Here is a 20,164-nt window from a genome sequence, read left to right on the forward strand (position 1 = left end):
ATGACTGTGTAATGTTGAGTCCCTGAAATACAAAAGTATAATTCATGCTAGAGTTAAGCCATATTAATTATGCTTGATTGCATTGAAAGCTTTAGGCTTATTAAGACATTCTAGAGTCCGTTTTCTGGGAATAATCAGTACTTTGTATATATGAAGATAAAGAGACCGCTAATAAACAGGGTTGAACCCAAAATGTTCCCATCACTAGGTGAACACCATATCCACTACGCCAGCCAGACAAAGTAAATGAAGTGAAGCTTCTAAGTTATGTCTCATTTGATTGTTAACAAGAGCACCGCCCTGCGGGTTCAGACCTCTCATCTATTTTTTTAAAAGTTGAAGGGACCTATCTCAATACTTCAATCACAAAGGAGGGAGAGGTGGGGTGGAGAAGGGTGTATAGTGTGGTGGTGTGGTCATTTATTACACTATAAAAATGAAAAAATGATAAAAATAAATATTTGTGTTTTTTAGCCATGTTTAAAAAAAATGGTCGGGGGGTATAGTGTGAGGGTGTGGTCATTTATTAGATGATCTTTCAAAATGAAAAAAGTACTTTTTTCTTTTTTGGGGGGGGGGGGGCGTGGGGGATGGTTTGGGTGGAGTCTATTGTGGTATGTCAGATAAGAGTTGCTTTGTAATGCTTGTAAAGAAGTTATGGAAATTTTAGCAAAATTTAATAATTTCACCTTGAGAGTCATGGTCATTCAAAGGTCAAGGTAAAATTCAACTTGCCAGGTACAGTAACTTATGATAGCATGACAGTATTTGAAGTTTGAAAGCAATAGCCTTGGTACTTGAGAAGTAAAGTAGATCAAAACACAAAATTTAACCATATATTCAAAGTTACTAAGTAAGAAAAGGACCATAATTCTGTCAAAATGACAACCAGAGTTATTCAACTTGTCCTGTACTTTCCCCTTATGATAATTTGCGAGTGTTCCAAGTATGAAAGCAATATCTATGATACTTTAGGAGTAAAGTGGACCAAAACACAAAACTTAACCAAATTTTCAATTTTCTAAGAATAAAAAGGGCACATAATACTTTCAAAATGCCAGTCAGAGTTACATAACTTTGTCTGCACAGTCCCTTTATGATAGTAAGTGTTGCAAGTATGAAAGCAATAGCTTTGATACTTAAGGATTAAAATGGACCTAAACACAAAACTTAACCAAATTTTCAATTTTCTAATAATAAAAATTCTGTCAAATTGCACGCCAGAATTATCTTACATTGCATGCCCAGTCTCCTCATGGTAGTTAGTAAATGTAATACTTGATACTTCATGAGAAAAGTGGACCTTAACACAAAACTTAACCGGACGCCGACGCCAAGGTGATGACAATAGCTCATAATTTTTTTTCAAAAAAATAGATGAGCTAATAAATAAAATGTAACAGATTGCACACTTGATTACACGATTTTTCATAAATACTCCTTCGGCTTTTTATTTACATATGAAGGCTAGGGCAACTTTCTGCGAGCCTTACAAAAAAAACTAACCATATTTGCAATTGTCAAGCCTCCTTCACATAAAATTTACCTTTACTTATTCCAATATCCTTTTTCCAACAGACATTGTGCGTTCACGTACCATACATGGTGCCACAGTTTCACAGAATTCCTACAAAACAAGGGCTGTTTGTAAAACATGCATGCCCCCCATATGGGCTCTCCACTGTAGTGACAGCCATTGTGTGAATATGTTTTTTGTCACTGTGACCTTGACCTTTGACCTAGTGACCTGAAAATCAATAGGGGTCATCTGCCAGCCATTATCAATCTACCTACGAAGTTTCATGATCCTAGGCCTAAGCGTTCTTGAGTTCTCATCCGAAAACCATTTTACTTTTTCGGATCACTGTGACCTTGACCTTTGACCTAGTGACCTGAAAATCATTAAGGGTCAACTGCGAGTCATGATCAATCTACCTATCAAGTTTCATGATCCTAGGCCTAAGCGTTCTTGAGTTATCATCCGGAAACCATTTTACTATTTCGGTTCACCGTGACCTTGACCTTTGACCTCAAAATCAATAGGGGTCATCTGCGAGTCATGATCAATGTACCTATGAAGTTTCATGATCCCAGCCCCAAGCGTTCTTGAGTTATCATCCGGAAACCACCTGGTGGACGGACCGACCGACAGACAGACCAACATGTGCAAAGCAATATACCCCCTCTTCTTCGAAGGGGGGCATTATAAATGAAGTATACATTTACAACTCAAATTTCTTTTAAAAGAATGTGTAGGTAACTCAATTCCCTATATATTACTTTATTGTTATAAAATAAATTTCTTAAAGTCTCTATAACGCTCAAAATCAACGAAAATTTCTTTAAGTATTTCGTAAAATAAAGTTAACACCTAAACAATCAGTGTTCCTTATAGCAATAGCCAAAATTTCAACGCTAGATGTGGTATGATTACATAGATTTTTGTAGATACAAAATGCTCGTTTTAATTTATTTGTGGCCTCAATTAATTCCCGCCAATATATCTATTCATACGACACACAAACATCATTTTAGTGTTCATGTGTCGTATGAATAGATATGCAAAACAATAATAAAAACGAGCATTTTGTATCCACAAACATTTATTTTACCAGACCAGATCTGGCGTTGAAATTTCGGCAATTGCCATAAGGAACACTGATTTTTATTTGGTTAAGTTTATTTTACGAACAATTGTACGGAATTTTCGTTATTTTTGAGTAGTAATGTTAATTTAATATTTAAACAGACATTTAACAAAAATTAACTTGATTCATCAAATTAATCATAATCGAATAATAGACCAGTTTCACAATATGAACACCGATACTATTTTAAGATATCAATCATATCACCTGACGCGTCAAATTGCAGAAAGAGGCTGAACGTGTAACTCCATTTTCTTTTGCTATGCAAATTGCGTTGAATATCAAGATTTTAATGCGAACTGACACTGGTTACAATTAAGTCAAACATATGCATACAGACAACCATCACATGTCATGCTGTGTTAAGTCAATAAATTAATAAGTAATTCTTATATAAAAATTATAATACCTAAATAATAATTCAAGGACATAATATTTAATACTATTAGTGTATATCAATAAATTATATTTGATCTTTATAAATAACAAGAGATGTGTTCGTCAGAAACACAATGCCCCCCTACTGCGCTGCTTAAAAAAAAGTTATTATTATTATTTTTGACCTTTGACCTTGAAGGATGACCTTGACCTTGAACTTCCACCACTCAAAATGTGCAGCTTCATGAGATACACATGCATGCCAAATATCAAGTTGCTATCTTCAATATTGCAAAAGTAATGGCCAACGTTAAAGTTTTTTTTCGGTCGGACGGACAGACTGACATACTGACTGACTGACAGTTCAACTGCTATATGCCACCCTACCGGGGGCATAAAAATACCAGTTACCCATAAGCATCAGAGTAAATGTGGTCTGAAGACTAAACATCGATTATTGCACAAATCGAAGTCATAAATTAGCAGTATACAATACAAAGTATTATAAGACTACAATTCTCAAAGGTATGGATGTATTAGTGTGTTAACTATTTCATAAATCATAGAACATACAATACAAAGTATTATAAGACTACAATTCTCAAAGGTATGGATGTATTAGTGTGTTAACTATTTCATAAATCATAGAACATACAATACAAAGTATTATAAGACTACAATTCTCAAAGGTATGGATGTATTAGTGTGTTAACTATTTCAAAAATCATAGAACATGTAAGAGTTGAATCAAGCATAAGACAAAGTCCTATAAAATAGAAGAAAATGACACTAATGTTTAGCATTAAATTTTTGAAATATTTTAAATATATAGGTATAAAGCACTTTATAATTATGATAAAACTGGCTAATATCTATAAAGTATTTAGTTTCTGACAATCTGTTTGGACAGATGACTTTCAATGTTGACAATATCTTTTATGTTCAATAAAAGCAACAATTGAGAATTTGGCATTAAATTATTCCAAGAAACAGCTACGCAATGCTACAACCACGAGAAGGCATGGTCACATGGAGGTGTCATTAATTGTGTTTAATGACCAGATATCTGCAACCTGTGGTTTATGACATCATGTTGTTATTTAGTATTTGTCTGCACAGTATCTGATCATAACGAGGTTATGGGTTTGTGGTGAATACAGGGGCATTTAAACGCAAGATCTATCAATAAACAAAATAATTGATTGATCGCCCAAATAATGCGCAAACAAAGAGTGTCAGATAATCCAATAAGTGTTAGACTGTCAATTTACACACACTAAGAATTGAAAGCCATACTTGGAGTGTCAGAATTTGTGCAAAAAAATTGAATACAAACAAGTACTTTAATCAAGAAAATGTATTTCATATATTGGCACTTAAAATGGAAAGTATATATTAAGTAATTAATGATTGATTCTGACGAAGTCAACTTGTGTTGGCAATATCATTAAATCGCTGAATGATAAAAAGCAGAGCGATATTGCGACGCACTATTAGAAATCTCTACACATTAAGCCTCATTCTCGAATTCTGCAAATCATTTGACTACACGCTATTGGCTTATTGTGAAAAAGGTCTATTCACTTATAAATATTTTAAAGAAGTAGATTTTCCATCACTACAGCAGCTGCACTTTCTTAAAGGAAGTTTGGGAGTAAAATAGATCTACTCCAAGTTTTTGTCACAAAAAACTTCCAACATACAACACTTTCAAGTGGAGAATTAGCCGCATTTAGTGGATGATTTAGAAACATGATTAATTTAAATTACATGTAATAGCTATTGAAAAGTTAAGTTATCCAGTTATTCTTGCTGCAATGTGGATAAGAATAATACAAACCAATAGCTGACAAACCTGATATCAGTGATATGTTGACCTTTGAAGTTGAAATTGAGACCTGAAATCTGTCTGTATAGAGAGGCACAATTTGTTTGGCATATCTTCAACCATTACTGGCAACACACACCTACAAAATTTATATATAAATTATATAAAAACATAAATTTATTAATAATTTTATTTATTAATTTATGCCGAAATGTTTTAATCTAGGTCAGCTATAACGAAACTAATAACGGATTAAAAACAATACCTTATTTTAATTAATAGGTTGAAAACAAAAATAAATGTATTAATATATTGACGTTCAACTGAACGAATACAAGACACAAGTACATTACATTACAATAAGTAACTATTTCAGTCGCATTCGGAGAAAACTGGGCTTAGTGCATGTGCGTTAAGTGTCATCCCAGATTAGCCTGTGAAGTCCACACAGGCAAAGACCTATAGATAACATGTACATGTTATCTATAGGTCTTTGGCACAGGCTAATCAGGGACGACACTTTCCGCATAAACTTGATTTTCGGTAAGGAGGGACTTCCTTGAAATTAAAAATACCATAAAAGCGGAAAGTGTAATCCCTGATTAGCATGTGCGGACTGCACAGGCTTATCTGCGATGACACTTTACGCACATGCATTAAGCCCAGTTTTCTCAGAACGCGGCTCATTTAATTAACAATTGTCAACATTATGCATCGGATAGTTTTACACAATATTAAAAAGTACAAATACAAACCTGGTAATACATGTAAATGATCGTATGCAATCTGATCTATTTCCGAATTATCTGCGAATCCATCGAGTAGAAACAATAACCATGCAATTCGCTCCGCCATCTTGACACGTTATACTTACTGAACGCACTGATTGTGTTGCATTTGTTACAAAGTATCTGATTGGTTATTTCTAAGTATCGGATCCAATCAAATTTTTCGGGTAACTAGGGATTCTCAATCGGGACACCTCGGACAATTCCGCCATATCGGCGATCGTCTGTGTGGTGTGGTGTAGCCCACTGTCCGATGCGTTCAGATTGTAGGGATTCTAACACCTATTAAGGGGGCAGGGGATATATTTTTGACCAAATTTCGAGTTCCGAAAGGCCGCAAACAGTCAAATCCATTGCATCAAAACAGAAAGTGACACAAGAAAGCCTTTTTGTGTCAGTGTCATAGCATAGGCAATATACATTGAAAATACAACCAAAGACAAGGCTGGCTTCTTCACTTGTGAAACTATGGCCCTTGATCTTTCCCCCCACCCACCTCATTTTTAATGAAAAATTGAGAAATTTGACCCATTTCATGGCATGCACAGAACATTCAAACAGAATGCAATCCTAGTTTTGGCTACATTACTCACTAATTTCATCCCTGTGCTTTGTTTATTTGCCTAGAAAAGTGTCTCCCATACGTTTAGATTTTTCACAATTTACCTTCAAAATTTTGTTCTGTTTCTGCAGCGTGAAATATTGACTTCCGACAAAAGTGAAAACCTCCTTTTTGAAGATTCAAAATTTCCTTGCTAGGGAGCTGTGGCTAGTTGTAATGTTTTTTTCCAAAATTTTGAGACATTCTTTCTACAACCTAACACAAGAAATACATCTTATAAATACCTAATTGATTTTTAAAGACCATACTGGTCATGTACGTAATTCCGGCCTGTACGTAAAAAATCGGCCACCTGTGTAAAATCATTTTCATGATCTTGACGCACATATTTTGTTTTAATTTAGAAAAATCAACATGAAAACCATCCCCACTCGCAATATTTTGCAAATGTAAGAACCATATCACCGTAAACTTTTGTGTTAAAATGTCACAAATATAGCAGGAAATATTTGGCTCATGGGGAAAGTGATGACATCATATGTTGCAACAATTATAATCATATAAGAAACAAATATATTTGATAAAATTATTTTTATTTTATCTAATAAACTTTAATCCAAGTTTTACCAATTTATTGTACAAAAACTTATATTCAAAACATACAAATTAGAAGCTAAATATAAATTTTTAATATATGAATTACCTCCCTTTATAAGAATATTGCTAGATTACATGTTTAAATATTATATATAAGCGTTTACTAATAATCAACACTGAAGTCAACTTTTCAAACAAAATGTGTTTACTTTTTTAGCTATGTTTGAAAAAATTTATTAAACACATTAAAAACAATTATTTTTTAATGAAATAGCAGTTTCCCCATTGTTCATATTTATTAAAAGAGGTAGGGGGAGTAAATGGTATAATAATTTCGCATTTATTTTAAATTTCAAGTCAAAAATATTAATAGTATAAACATTGATTAATACTCTGAAATTGAGGACATTTGTCAAAAGATATTGCTTTGTAATTTTATCTGCAGATCAAACCGAAAAGTGGTCGATTTTTTAGGTACATTTAACCTACGAAAATGGATAGTTTACATGTCATCATTTTCTGTTCATTAAGTAACATTCACCGATCTAATTCTATTTAAATTTTCATGCTAGGTGAGTTTTGAACCCAGGATTATATATGTGAAGTTTAGTTTCAACCAGTTGCCTAACACTAAAGATTTTTCTTAAATAGTCCCAAAAGTGGCCGGAATTACGTACATGACCAGTAGGTAACACCTACCCTAAAGATATGTAATTTTCATGGACCCCCCTTTCACTGATATATCCCCTGCCACCTTAAGTTTTTTAATATATGCATAATAAAACAAAAAGCTTTTGTTATATTAAAATATAATGTTTAATGAATTAAATGCAACATTTCTGAACTGTATCCTGTGTTTTGTTTGTATTTCATAGTAATTCCAAAAATTCACACAATTCAAGGGAAACAACCAGAACAGAAATAATCAAAAAAATAGTGTTCCTATTCACAACATTTGACTCTATTTAGTAGAGAAGCACACAAGTTATATGTCAAATGTTTAAAATGATTATTGACACTATCAATCAGTCTTACAGATGTATATTCCCATATGATTACATAATACATGCACCAAATATTGATATTCATTCATTAAAATACCATTCAAAATTAGATCACTCCATAAGAAATCACAGCACAGTTATAAAAACAATCACGCTAGGAAAAACAAAGGTGTACTTTTCAAAAAAGGAGTATTTCCAAACTATAAAGTTTCTGCAGGCATGTGCCCTGTGTAGAGAAACAAGTTCAAGATTCTATTCCGTTGAATTCAGACCCTGACCTGGAAAGTGTCGTGCGATTGGGTGATTCTGTGGCTAACGATGTCTTGAATGCGTGTAATCGTTCTCGGGGTCCACTCGTTCTCCCTATTAAACTGCGACCACATCAAACAGTACCACAGTCTGAAAATCAAAGTGCTACAATTGGAAACAGTGGGCAAATATATCTGACTATGAGAACATCATTGTAAACAAGACACAGCTTGGAAACATTTTCAAGTGCATAAGGAACCTTCATGAGCACATATTTTCCTTTTGTTAATGCTTTGAGGCCCATAACTTAAGTGCTTGATGTTGACACAAAGTTTACTGTGGCATAAATGTGACACATGCATTTTTGATGACATGGCATGTTTATTTTCAAGATAATATAGTGCATGGTGAGCTTTAAGCCTTAGCCTTTTGCCGCGGAAACTACACCGCAGAACACCATAGACGCTTGGAGTGTACGCCCCCTTCCAGATGTGGCATTCACTTATTATTTCGTATTTATCATCAAATAAATGCTTCAATCTTAGTCTTTCTTCATCGGTTAGGTGTCACATGAAGAAATATGTTGCCATAATGACTTCAAATAAGAAGAAAAAAAGAATTTATGTTTGCGGCATGTTACAAACCACTATTTTGCATAATTTTCCTATTTTTACCAACTTTTTCTACAAAACTGCAGACTTATCTTGCTTATTTAAGTATTCAAGCTCAGAAAATGTGCAAATGTAGATGCTATTACACAAATATGAGTTTAAACATTGTTTTCCAGTGCGAAACCAGCACACGTGAAATTTTCCTAAAATTAGCAATGGTTTTAACATTATTACCTCCCTTTGTTTTCCATAATCTCAACCATAGCGGTTAAAAGATATATGCAAAATTATGTTCGATTTGTTACCGCAACACATTTGTGGAATACATGTATCAATTTTCGTATGATATACACAATTTTAAAATTTTGCGTTTTGCTATTAAGTTTTTTAATATATGCATAATAAAACAAAAAGCTTTTGTTATATTAAAATATAATGTTTAATGAATTAAATGCAACATTTCTGAACTGTATCCTGTGTTTTGTTTGTATTTCATAGTAATTCCAAAAATTCACACAATTCAAGGGAAACAACCAGAACAGAAATAATCAAAAAAATAGTGTTCCTATTCACAACATTTGACTCTATTTAGTAGAGAAGCACACAAGTTATATGTCAAATGTTTAAAATGATTATTGACACTATCAATCAGTCTTACAGATGTATATTCCCATATGATTACATAATACATGCACCAAATATTGATATTCATTCATTAAAATACCATTCAAAATTAGATCACTCCATAAGAAATCACAGCACAGTTATAAAAACAATCACGCTAGGAAAAACAAAGGTGTACTTTTCAAAAAAGGAGTATTTCCAAACTATAAAGTTTCTGCAGGCATGTGCCCTGTGTAGAGAAACAAGTTCAAGATTCTATTCCGTTGAATTCAGACCCTGACCTGGAAAGTGTCGTGCGATTGGGTGATTCTGTGGCTAACGATGTCTTGAATGCGTGTAATCGTTCTCGGGGTCCACTCGTTCTCCCTATTAAACTGCGACCACATCAAACAGTACCACAGTCTGAAAATCAAAGTGCTACAATTGGAAACAGTGGGCAAATATATCTGACTATGAGAACATCATTGTAAACAAGACACAGCTTGGAAACATTTTCAAGTGCATAAGGAACCTTCATGAGCACATATTTTCCTTTTGTTAATGCTTTGAGGCCCATAACTTAAGTGCTTGATGTTGACACAAAGTTTACTGTGGCATAAATGTGACACATGCATTTTTGATGACATGGCATGTTTATTTTCAAGATAATATAGTGCATGGTGAGCTTTAAGCCTTAGCCTTTTGCCGCGGAAACTACACCGCAGAACACCATAGACGCTTGGAGTGTACGCCCCCTTCCAGATGTGGCATTCACTTATTATTTCGTATTTATCATCAAATAAATGCTTCAATCTTAGTCTTTCTTCATCGGTTAGGTGTCACATGAAGAAATATGTTGCCATAATGACTTCAAATAAGAAGAAAAAAAGAATTTATGTTTGCGGCATGTTACAAACCACTATTTTGCATAATTTTCCTATTTTTACCAACTTTTTCTACAAAACTGCAGACTTATCTTGCTTATTTAAGTATTCAAGCTCAGAAAATGTGCAAATGTAGATGCTATTACACAAATATGAGTTTAAACATTGTTTTCCAGTGCGAAACCAGCACACGTGAAATTTTCCTAAAATTAGCAATGGTTTTAACATTATTACCTCCCTTTGTTTTCCATAATCTCAACCATAGCGGTTAAAAGATATATGCAAAATTATGTTCGATTTGTTACCGCAACACATTTGTGGAATACATGTATCAATTTTCGTATGATATACACAATTTTAAAATTTTGCGTTTTGCTATTAAGGGGGCAGGGGATATATTTTTGACCAAATTTCGAGTTCCGAAAGGCCGCAAACAGTCAAATCCATTGCATCAAAACAGAAAGTGACACAAGAAAGCCTTTTTGTGTCAGTGTCATAGCATAGGCAATATACATTGAAAATACAACCAAAGACAAGGCTGGCTTCTTCACTTGTGAAACTATGGCCCTTGATCTTTCCCCCCACCCACCTCATTTTTAATTAAAAATTGAGAAATTTGACCCATTTCATGGCATGCACAGAACATTCAAACAGAATGCAATCCTAGTTTTGGCTACATTACTCACTAATTTCATCCCTGTGCTTTGTTTATTTGCCTAGAAAAGTGTCTCCCATACGTTTAGATTTTTCACAATTTACCTTCAAAATTTTGTTCTGTTTCTGCAGCGTGAAATATTGACTTCCGACAAAAGTGAAAACCTCCTTTTTGAAGATTCAAAATTTCCTTGCTAGGGAGCTGTGGCTAGTTGTAATGTTTTTTTCCAAAATTTTGAGACATTCTTTCTACAACCTAACACAAGAAATACATCTTATAAATACCTAATTGATTTTTAAAGACCATAGGTAACACCTACCCTAAAGATATGTAATTTTCATGGACCCCCCTTTCACTGATATATCCCCTGCCACCTTAAGTTTTTTAATATATGCATAATAAAACAAAAAGCTTTTGTTATATTAAAATATAATGTTTAATGAATTAAATGCAACATTTCTGAACTGTATCCTGTGTTTTGTTTGTATTTCATAGTAATTCCAAAAATTCACACAATTCAAGGGAAACAACCAGAACAGAAATAATCAAAAAAATAGTGTTCCTATTCACAACATTTGACTCTATTTAGTAGAGAAGCACACAAGTTATATGTCAAATGTTTAAAATGATTATTGACACTATCAATCAGTCTTACAGATGTATATTCCCATATGATTACATAATACATGCACCAAATATTGATATTCATTCATTAAAATACCATTCAAAATTAGATCACTCCATAAGAAATCACAGCACAGTTATAAAAACAATCACGCTAGGAAAAACAAAGGTGTACTTTTCAAAAAAGGAGTATTTCCAAACTATAAAGTTTCTGCAGGCATGTGCCCTGTGTAGAGAAACAAGTTCAAGATTCTATTCCGTTGAATTCAGACCCTGACCTGGAAAGTGTCGTGCGATTGGGTGATTCTGTGGCTAACGATGTCTTGAATGCGTGTAATCGTTCTCGGGGTCCACTCGTTCTCCCTATTAAACTGCGACCACATCAAACAGTACCACAGTCTGAAAATCAAAGTGCTACAATTGGAAACAGTGGGCAAATATATCTGACTATGAGAACATCATTGTAAACAAGACACAGCTTGGAAACATTTTCAAGTGCATAAGGAACCTTCATGAGCACATATTTTCCTTTTGTTAATGCTTTGAGGCCCATAACTTAAGTGCTTGATGTTGACACAAAGTTTACTGTGGCATAAATGTGACACATGCATTTTTGATGACATGGCATGTTTATTTTCAAGATAATATAGTGCATGGTGAGCTTTAAGCCTTAGCCTTTTGCCGCGGAAACTACACCGCAGAACACCATAGACGCTTGGAGTGTACGCCCCCTTCCAGATGTGGCATTCACTTATTATTTCGTATTTATCATCAAATAAATGCTTCAATCTTAGTCTTTCTTCATCGGTTAGGTGTCACATGAAGAAATATGTTGCCATAATGACTTCAAATAAGAAGAAAAAAGAATTTATGTTTGCGGCATGTTACAAACCACTATTTTGCATAATTTTCCTATTTTTACCAACTTTTTCTACAAAACTGCAGACTTATCTTGCTTATTTAAGTATTCAAGCTCAGAAAATGTGCAAATGTAGATGCTATTACACAAATATGAGTTTAAACATTGTTTTCCAGTGCGAAACCAGCACACGTGAAATTTTCCTAAAATTAGCAATGGTTTTAACATTATTACCTCCCTTTGTTTTCCATAATCTCAACCATAGCGGTTAAAAGATATATGCAAAATTATGTTCGATTTGTTACCGCAACACATTTGTGGAATACATGTATCAATTTTCGTATGATATACACAATTTTAAAATTTTGCGTTTTGCTATTAAGTTTTTTAATATATGCATAATAAAACAAAAAGCTTTTTGTTATATTAAAATATAATGTTTAATGAATTAAATGCAACATTTCTGAACTGTATCCTGTGTTTTGTTTGTATTTCATAGTAATTCCAAAAATTCACACAATTCAAGGGAAACAACCAGAACAGAAATAATCAAAAAAATAGTGTTCCTATTCACAACATTTGACTCTATTTAGTAGAGAAGCACACAAGTTATATGTCAAATGTTTTAAAATGATTATTGACACTATCAATCAGTCTTACAGATGTATATTCCCATATGATTACATAATACATGCACCAAATATTGATATTCATTCATTAAATACCATTCAAAATTAGATCACTCCATAAGAAATCACAGCACAGTTATAAAACAATCACGCTAGGAAAAACAAAGGTGTACTTTTCAAAAAAGGAGTATTTCCAAACTATAAAGTTTCTGCAGGCATGTGCCCTGTGTAGAGAAACAAGTTCAAGATTCTATTCCGTTGAATTCAGACCCTGACCTGGAAAGTGTCGTGCGATTGGGTGATTCTGTGGCTAACGATGTCTTGAATGCGTGTAATCGTTCTCGGGGTCCACTCGTTCTCCCTATTAAACTGCGACCACATCAAACAGTACCACAGTCTGAAAATCAAAGTGCTACAATTGGAAACAGTGGGCAAATATATCTGACTATGAGAACATCATTGTAAACAAGACACAGCTTGGAAACATTTTCAAGTGCATAAGGAACCTTCATGAGCACATATTTCCTTTTGTTAATGCTTTGAGGCCCATAACTTAAGTGCTTGATGTTGACACAAAGTTTACTGTGGCATAAATGTGACACATGCATTTTTGATGACATGGCATGTTTATTTTCAAGATAATATAGTGCATGGTGAGCTTTAAGCCTTAGCCTTTTGCCGCGGAAACTACACCGCAGAACACCATAGACGCTTGGAGTGTACGCCCCCTTCCAGATGTGGCATTCACTTATTATTTCGTATTTATCATCAAATACATGCTTCAATCTTAGTCTTTCTTCATCGGTTAGGTGTCACATGAAGAAATATGTTGCCATAATGACTTCAAATAAGAAGAAAAAAAGAATTTATGTTTGCGGCATGTTACAAACCACTATTTTGCATAATTTTCCTATTTTTACCAACTTTTTTTCTACAAAACTGCAGACTTATCTTGCTTATTTAAGTATTCAAGCTCAGAAAATGTGCAAATGTAGATGCTATTACACAAATATGAGTTTAAACATTGTTTTCCAGTGCGAAACCAGCACACGTGAAATTTTCCTAAAATTAGCAATGGTTTTAACATTATTACCTCCCTTTGTTTTCCATAATCTCAAACCATAGCGGTTAAAAGATATATGCAAAATTATGTTCGATTTGTTACCGCAACACATTGTGGAATACATGTATCAATTTCGTATGATATACACAATTTTAAAATTTTGCGTTTTGCTATTAAGGGGGCAGGGGATATATTTTTGACCAAATTTCGAGTTCCGAAAGGCCGCAAACAGTCAAATCCATTGCATCAAAACAGAAAGTGACACAAGAAAGCCTTTTTGTGTCAGTGTCATAGCATAGGCAATATACATTGAAATACAACCAAAGACAAGGCTGGCTTCTTCACTTGTGAAACTATGGCCCTTGATCTTTCCCCCCACCCACCTCATTTTTAATGAAAAATTGAGAAATTTGACCCATTTTCATGGCAATGCACAGAACATTCAAACAGAATGCAATCCTAGTTTTGGCTACATTACTCACTAATTTCATCCCTGTGCTTTGTTTATTTGCCTAGAAAAGTGTCTCCCATACGTTTAGATTTTTCACAATTTACCTTCCAAAATTTTGTTCTGTTTCTGCAGCTGTGAAATATTGACTTCCGACAAAGTGAAAACCTCCTTTTTGAAGATTCAAAATTTCCCTTGCTAGGGAGCTGTGGCTAGTGTAATGTTTTTTTCCAAAATTTTGAGACATTCTTTCTACAACCTAACACAAGAAATACATCTTATAATACCTAATTGATTTTTAAAGACCATAGGTAACACCTACCCTAAAGATAATGTAATTTTCATGGACCCCCCTTTCACTGATATATCCCCTGCCACCTTAAGTTTTTTAATATATGCATAATAAAACAAAAAGCTTTTGTTATATTAAAATATAATGTTTAATGAATAAATGCAACATTTTGAACTGTATCCTGTGTTTTGTTTGTATTTCATAGTAATTCCAAAAATTCACACAATTCAAGGGAAACAACCAGAACAGAAATAATCAAAAAAATAGTGTTCCTATTCACAACATTTGACTCTATTTAGTAGAGAAGCACACAAGTTATATGTCAAATGTTTAAAATGATTATTGACACTATCAATCAGTCTTACAGATGTATATTCCCATATGATTACATAATACATGCACCAATATTGATATTCATTCATTAAAATACCATTCAAAATTAGATCACTCCATAAGAAATCACAGCACAGTTATAAAAACAATCTCACGCTAGGGAAAAAACAAAGGGTGTACTTTTCAAAAAAGGAGTATTTCCAAACTATAAAGTTTCTGCAGGCATGTGCCCTGTGTAGAGAAAACAAGTTCAAGATTCTATTCCGTTGAATTCAGACCCTGACCTGGAAAGTGTCGTGCGATTGGGTGATTCTGTGGCTAACGATGTCTTGAATGCGTGTAATCGTTCTCGGGGTCCACTCGTTCTCCCTATTAAACTGCGACCACATCAAACAGTACCACAGTCTGAAAATCAAAGTGCTACAATTGGAAACAGTGGGCAAATATATCTGACTATGAGAACATCATTGTAAACAAGACACAGCTTGGAAACATTTTCAAGTGCATAAGGAAACCTTCATGAGCACATATTTTCCTTTGTTAATGCTTTGAGGCCCATAACTTAAGTGCTTGATGTTGACACAAAGTTTACTGTGGCATAAATAGTTGACACATGCATTTTTGATGACATGGCATGTTTATTTTCAAGATAATATAGTGCATGGTGAGCTTTAAGCCTTAGCCTTTTTGCCGCGGAAACTACACCGCAGAACACCATAGACGCTTGGAGTGTACGCCCCCTTCCAGATGTGGCATATCACTTATTATTTCGTATTATCATCACATAAATGCTTCAATCTTAGTCTTTCTCATCGGTTAGTGTCACATGAAGAATATGTTGCCATATATGACTTCAAATAAGAAGAAAAAAAAGAATTTATGTTTGCGGCATGTTACAAACACTATTTGCATAATTTTCCTATTTTTACCAACTTTTTCTACAAAACTGCAGACTTATCTTGCTTATTTAAGTATTCAAGCTCAGAAAATGTGCAAATGAGATGCTATTACACAAATATGAGTTTAAACATTGTTTTCCAGTGCGAAACCCAGCACACGGTGAAATTTTCCTAAAATTAGCAATGGTTTAACATTATTACCTCCCTTTGTTTTCCATAATCTCAACCATAGCGGTTAAAAGATATATGCAAAATTATGTTCGATTTGTTACCGCAACACATTTGTGAATACATGTATCAATTTTCGTTGATATACACAATTTTAAAATTTTGCGTTTGCTATTAAGTTTTTTAATATATGCATAATAAAACAAAAAGCTTTGTTATATTAAAATATAATGTTAATGAATTAAATGCAACATTTCTGAACTGTATCCTGTGTTTGTTTGTATTTCATAGTAATTCCAAAAATTCACACAATTCAAGGGAAACAACCAGAACAGAAATAATAAAAAATAGTGTTCCTATTCACAACATTTGACTCTATTTAGTAGAGAAGCACACAAGTTATATGTCAAATGTTTAAAATGATTATTGACACTATCAATCAGTTACAGATGTATATTCCCATATGATTACATAATACATGCACCAAATTTGATATTCATTCATTAAAAACCATTCAAAATTAGATCACTCCATAAGAAATCACAGCACAGTTTATAAAAACAATCACGCTAGGAAAAACAAAGGTGTACTTTTCAAAAAAGGAGTATTTCCAAACTATAAAGTTTCTGCAGGCATGTGCCCTGTGTAGAGAAACAAGTTCAAGATTCTATTCCGTTGAATTCAGACCCATGACCTGGAAAGTGTCGTGCGATTGGGTGATTCTGTGGCTAACGATGTCTTGAAGCGTGTAATCGTTCTCGGGGTCCACTCGTTCTCCCTATTAAACTGCGACCACATCAACAGTACCACAGTCTGAAAATCAAAGTGCTACAATTGGAAACAGTGGGCAAATATATCTGACTATGAGAACATCATTGCTAAACAAGACACAGCTTGGAACATTTTCAAGTGCATAAGGAACCTTCATGAGCACATATTTCCTTTTGTTAATGCTTTGAGGCCCATAACTTAAGTGCTTGATGTTGACACAAGTGTACTGTGGCATAAATGTGACACATGCATTTTTGATGACATGCGCATGTTTATTTTCAAGATAATATAGTGCATGGTGAGCTTTAAGCCTTAGCCTTTTGCCGCGGAAACTACACCGCAGAAACACCATAGACGCTTGGAGTGTACGCCCCCTTCCATATGTGGCATTCACTTATTATTTCGTATTTATCATCAAATAAATGCTTCAATCTTAGTCTTTCTTCATCGGTTAGGTGTCACATGAAGAAATATGTTGCCATAATGACTTCAAATAAGAAGAAAAAAAGAATTTATGTTTGCGGCATGTTACAAACCACTATTTTGCATAATTTCCTATTTTTACCAACTTTTTCTACAAAACTGCAGACTTATCTTGCTTATTTAAGTATTCAAGCTCAGGAAAAGTGCAAATGTAGATGCTATTACACAAATATGAGTTTAAACATTGTTTTCCAGTGCGAAACACCAGCACAACGTGAAATTTTCCCTAAAATTAGCAATGGTTTTAACATTATTACCTCCCTTTGTTTTCCATAATCTCAAACCATAGCGGTTTAAAAGATATATGCAACTTATGTTTCGATTTGTTACGCAACACATTGTGGAATAATGTATCAATTTTCGTTATGATATACACAATTTTAAAATTTTGCGTTTTGTATTAAGTTTTTTAATATATGCATAATAAACAAAAAGCTTTGTATATTAAATATTAATGTTTAATGAATTAAATGCAACATTTCTGAACTGTATCCTGTGTTTTTGTTTGTATTTCATAGTAATTCCAAAAAATTCACACAATTCAAGGGAAACAACCAGAACAGAAATAATCAAAAAATAGTGTTCCTATTCACAACATTTGACTCTATTTAGTAGAGACGCACATCAAGTTATATGTCAAATGTTTTATAAAATGATTATGACACTATCAATCAGTCTTACAGATGTGATATTCCCCATATGATTACATAATACATGCACCAAATATTGATATTCATTCATTAAAATACCATTCAAACTTAGATCACTCCATAAGAAATCACAGCACAGTTATAAAAACAATCCACGCTAGGAAAAACAAAGGTGTACTTTTTAAAAAAAGGAGTATTTCCAAACTATTAAAGTTTCTGCAGGCATGTGCCCTGTGTAGAGAAACAAGTCAAGATTTATTCCGTTGAATTCAGACCCTGACCTGGAATAGTGCGTGCGATTGGGTGATTCTGTGGCTAACGATTCTGTCTTGAATGGTGTAATCGTTTCGGGGTCCACTCGTTTCCCTATTAAACTGCGACCACATCAAAACAGTACCACAGTCTGAAAATCAAAGTAGCTACAATTGGAAACAGTGGGCAAATATATCTGACTATGAGAACATCATTGTAAACAAGACACAGGTTGGAAACATTTTTCAAGTGCATAAGGAACCTTCATGAGCACATATTTTCCTTTTGTTACTGCTTTGAGGCCCCATAACTTACGTGCTTGATGTTGACACAAAGTTACTGTGGCATAAATGTGACACATTCATTTTTGATGGACATGGATGTTTATTTTCAAGATAATATAGTGCATGGTGAGCTTTAAGCCTTAGCCTTTTGCCGCGGGAAACTACACCGCAGAACACCATAGACGCTTGGAGTGTACGCCCCCTTTCCAGATGTGGCATTCACTATTATTTCGTATTATCATCAAATAAATGCTTCATCTTAGTCTTTCTTCATCGGTTAGGGTGTCACATGAAGAAATATGTGCCATAATGACTTCAAATAAGAGAGAAAAAAAGAATTTATGTTTGCGGCATGTTACAAACCACTATTTTGCATAATTTTCTATTTTTACAACTTTTTCTACAAAACTGCAGACTTATCTTGCTTATTAAGTATTCAAGCTCAGCAGAAAATGTGCAAATGTAGATGCTATTACACAAATATGAGTTTAAACATTGGTTTCCAGTGCGAAACCAGCACAGTGAAAATTTCCTAAAATTAGCAATGGTTTAACATTATTACCTCCCTTTGTTTTCCATAATCTCAACCATAGCGGGTTAAAAGATATATGCAAAATTATGTCGATTTGTTACGAACACATTGGGAATACATGTATCAATTTTCGTATGATATACAAATTTTAAAATTTTGCGTTTTGCTATTAAGTTTTTAATATATGCAAATAAAACAAAAGCTTTGTTATATTAAAATATATGTTTAATGAATTAAATGCAACATTTCTGAACTGTATCCGTGTTTTGTTTGTATTTCATAGAATTCCAAAATTCACAATTCAAGGGAAACAACCAGAACAGAAATAATCAAAAAAATAGTTTCATATTCACAACATTGACTCTATTAGTAGAGAAGAAGCACAAAAGTTATATGTCAAAATGTTTAAAATGATTATTGACACTATCAATCAGTCTTACAGATGTATATTCCCATATGATTACATAATACATGCACCAATATTGATATTCATTCATTAAAATACCATTCAAAATTAGATCACTCCATAAGAAAATCACAGCACAGTATAAAAACAATCACGCTAGGAAAAACAAAGGTTTTTGGACTTTTAAAAAAAGGAGTATTTCCAAACTATAAAGTTTCTGCAGGCATGTGCCCTGTGTAGAGAAACAAAGTTCAAGATCTATTCCGTTGATTCAGACCCTGACCTGGAAAGTGTCGGGCGATTGGGTGATTCTGTGGCTAACGATGTCTTGAATGCGGTGTAATCGTCTCGGGGTCCACTCGTTCTCCCTATTAACTGCGACCACATCAAACAGTACCAAGTCTGAAAATCAAAGTGCTACAATTGGAAAACAGTGGGCAATATATCTGACTATGAGAACATCATGTAAACAAAGACACAGCTTGGAAACATTTTCAAGTGCATAAGGAACCTTCATGAGCACATATTTTCCTTTGTTAATGCTTGAGGCCCATAACTTAAGGCTTGATGTTGACACAAAGTTTATGTGGCATAATGTGAACACATGCATTTTGATGACATGGCATGTTGATTTTCAAGATAATATAGTGCATGGTGAGCTTTA

At 33.7% G+C, this 20,164-nt stretch overlaps 1 long non-coding RNA gene and 1 pseudogene across 4 annotated transcripts; both read right to left on the reverse strand.

Moving 5' to 3' along the window:
• The window catches only part of LOC127840378 (N-acetylgalactosamine kinase-like), a 117,121-nt pseudogene that overhangs the window by 44,270 nt on the left and 52,687 nt on the right, over nt 1–20,164 (reverse strand).
• On the reverse strand, nt 7,493–19,830 carry LOC127842858 (uncharacterized). Of its 4 annotated transcripts, none has more exons than XR_008031928.1 (6): nt 19,784–19,830; nt 15,340–15,460; nt 13,196–13,316; nt 11,710–11,830; nt 9,571–9,691; nt 7,493–8,204 (listed from the first exon to the last, which is right to left on the reverse strand). It is a non-coding gene; the product is annotated as an uncharacterized LOC127842858 (long non-coding RNA). The 4 variants fall into 4 exon arrangements; XR_008031927.1 differs by lacking the exon at nt 19,784–19,830 and adding an exon at nt 16,817–16,935 and having other exon boundaries at nt 10,912–11,830; XR_008031926.1 differs by lacking the exon at nt 19,784–19,830 and adding an exon at nt 16,817–16,934.

The sequence above is a fragment of the Dreissena polymorpha genome, chromosome 8 (assembly GCF_020536995.1).
Source record: "Dreissena polymorpha isolate Duluth1 chromosome 8, UMN_Dpol_1.0, whole genome shotgun sequence".
NCBI classification, from domain to species: Eukaryota; Metazoa; Mollusca; class Bivalvia; order Myida; family Dreissenidae; genus Dreissena; species Dreissena polymorpha.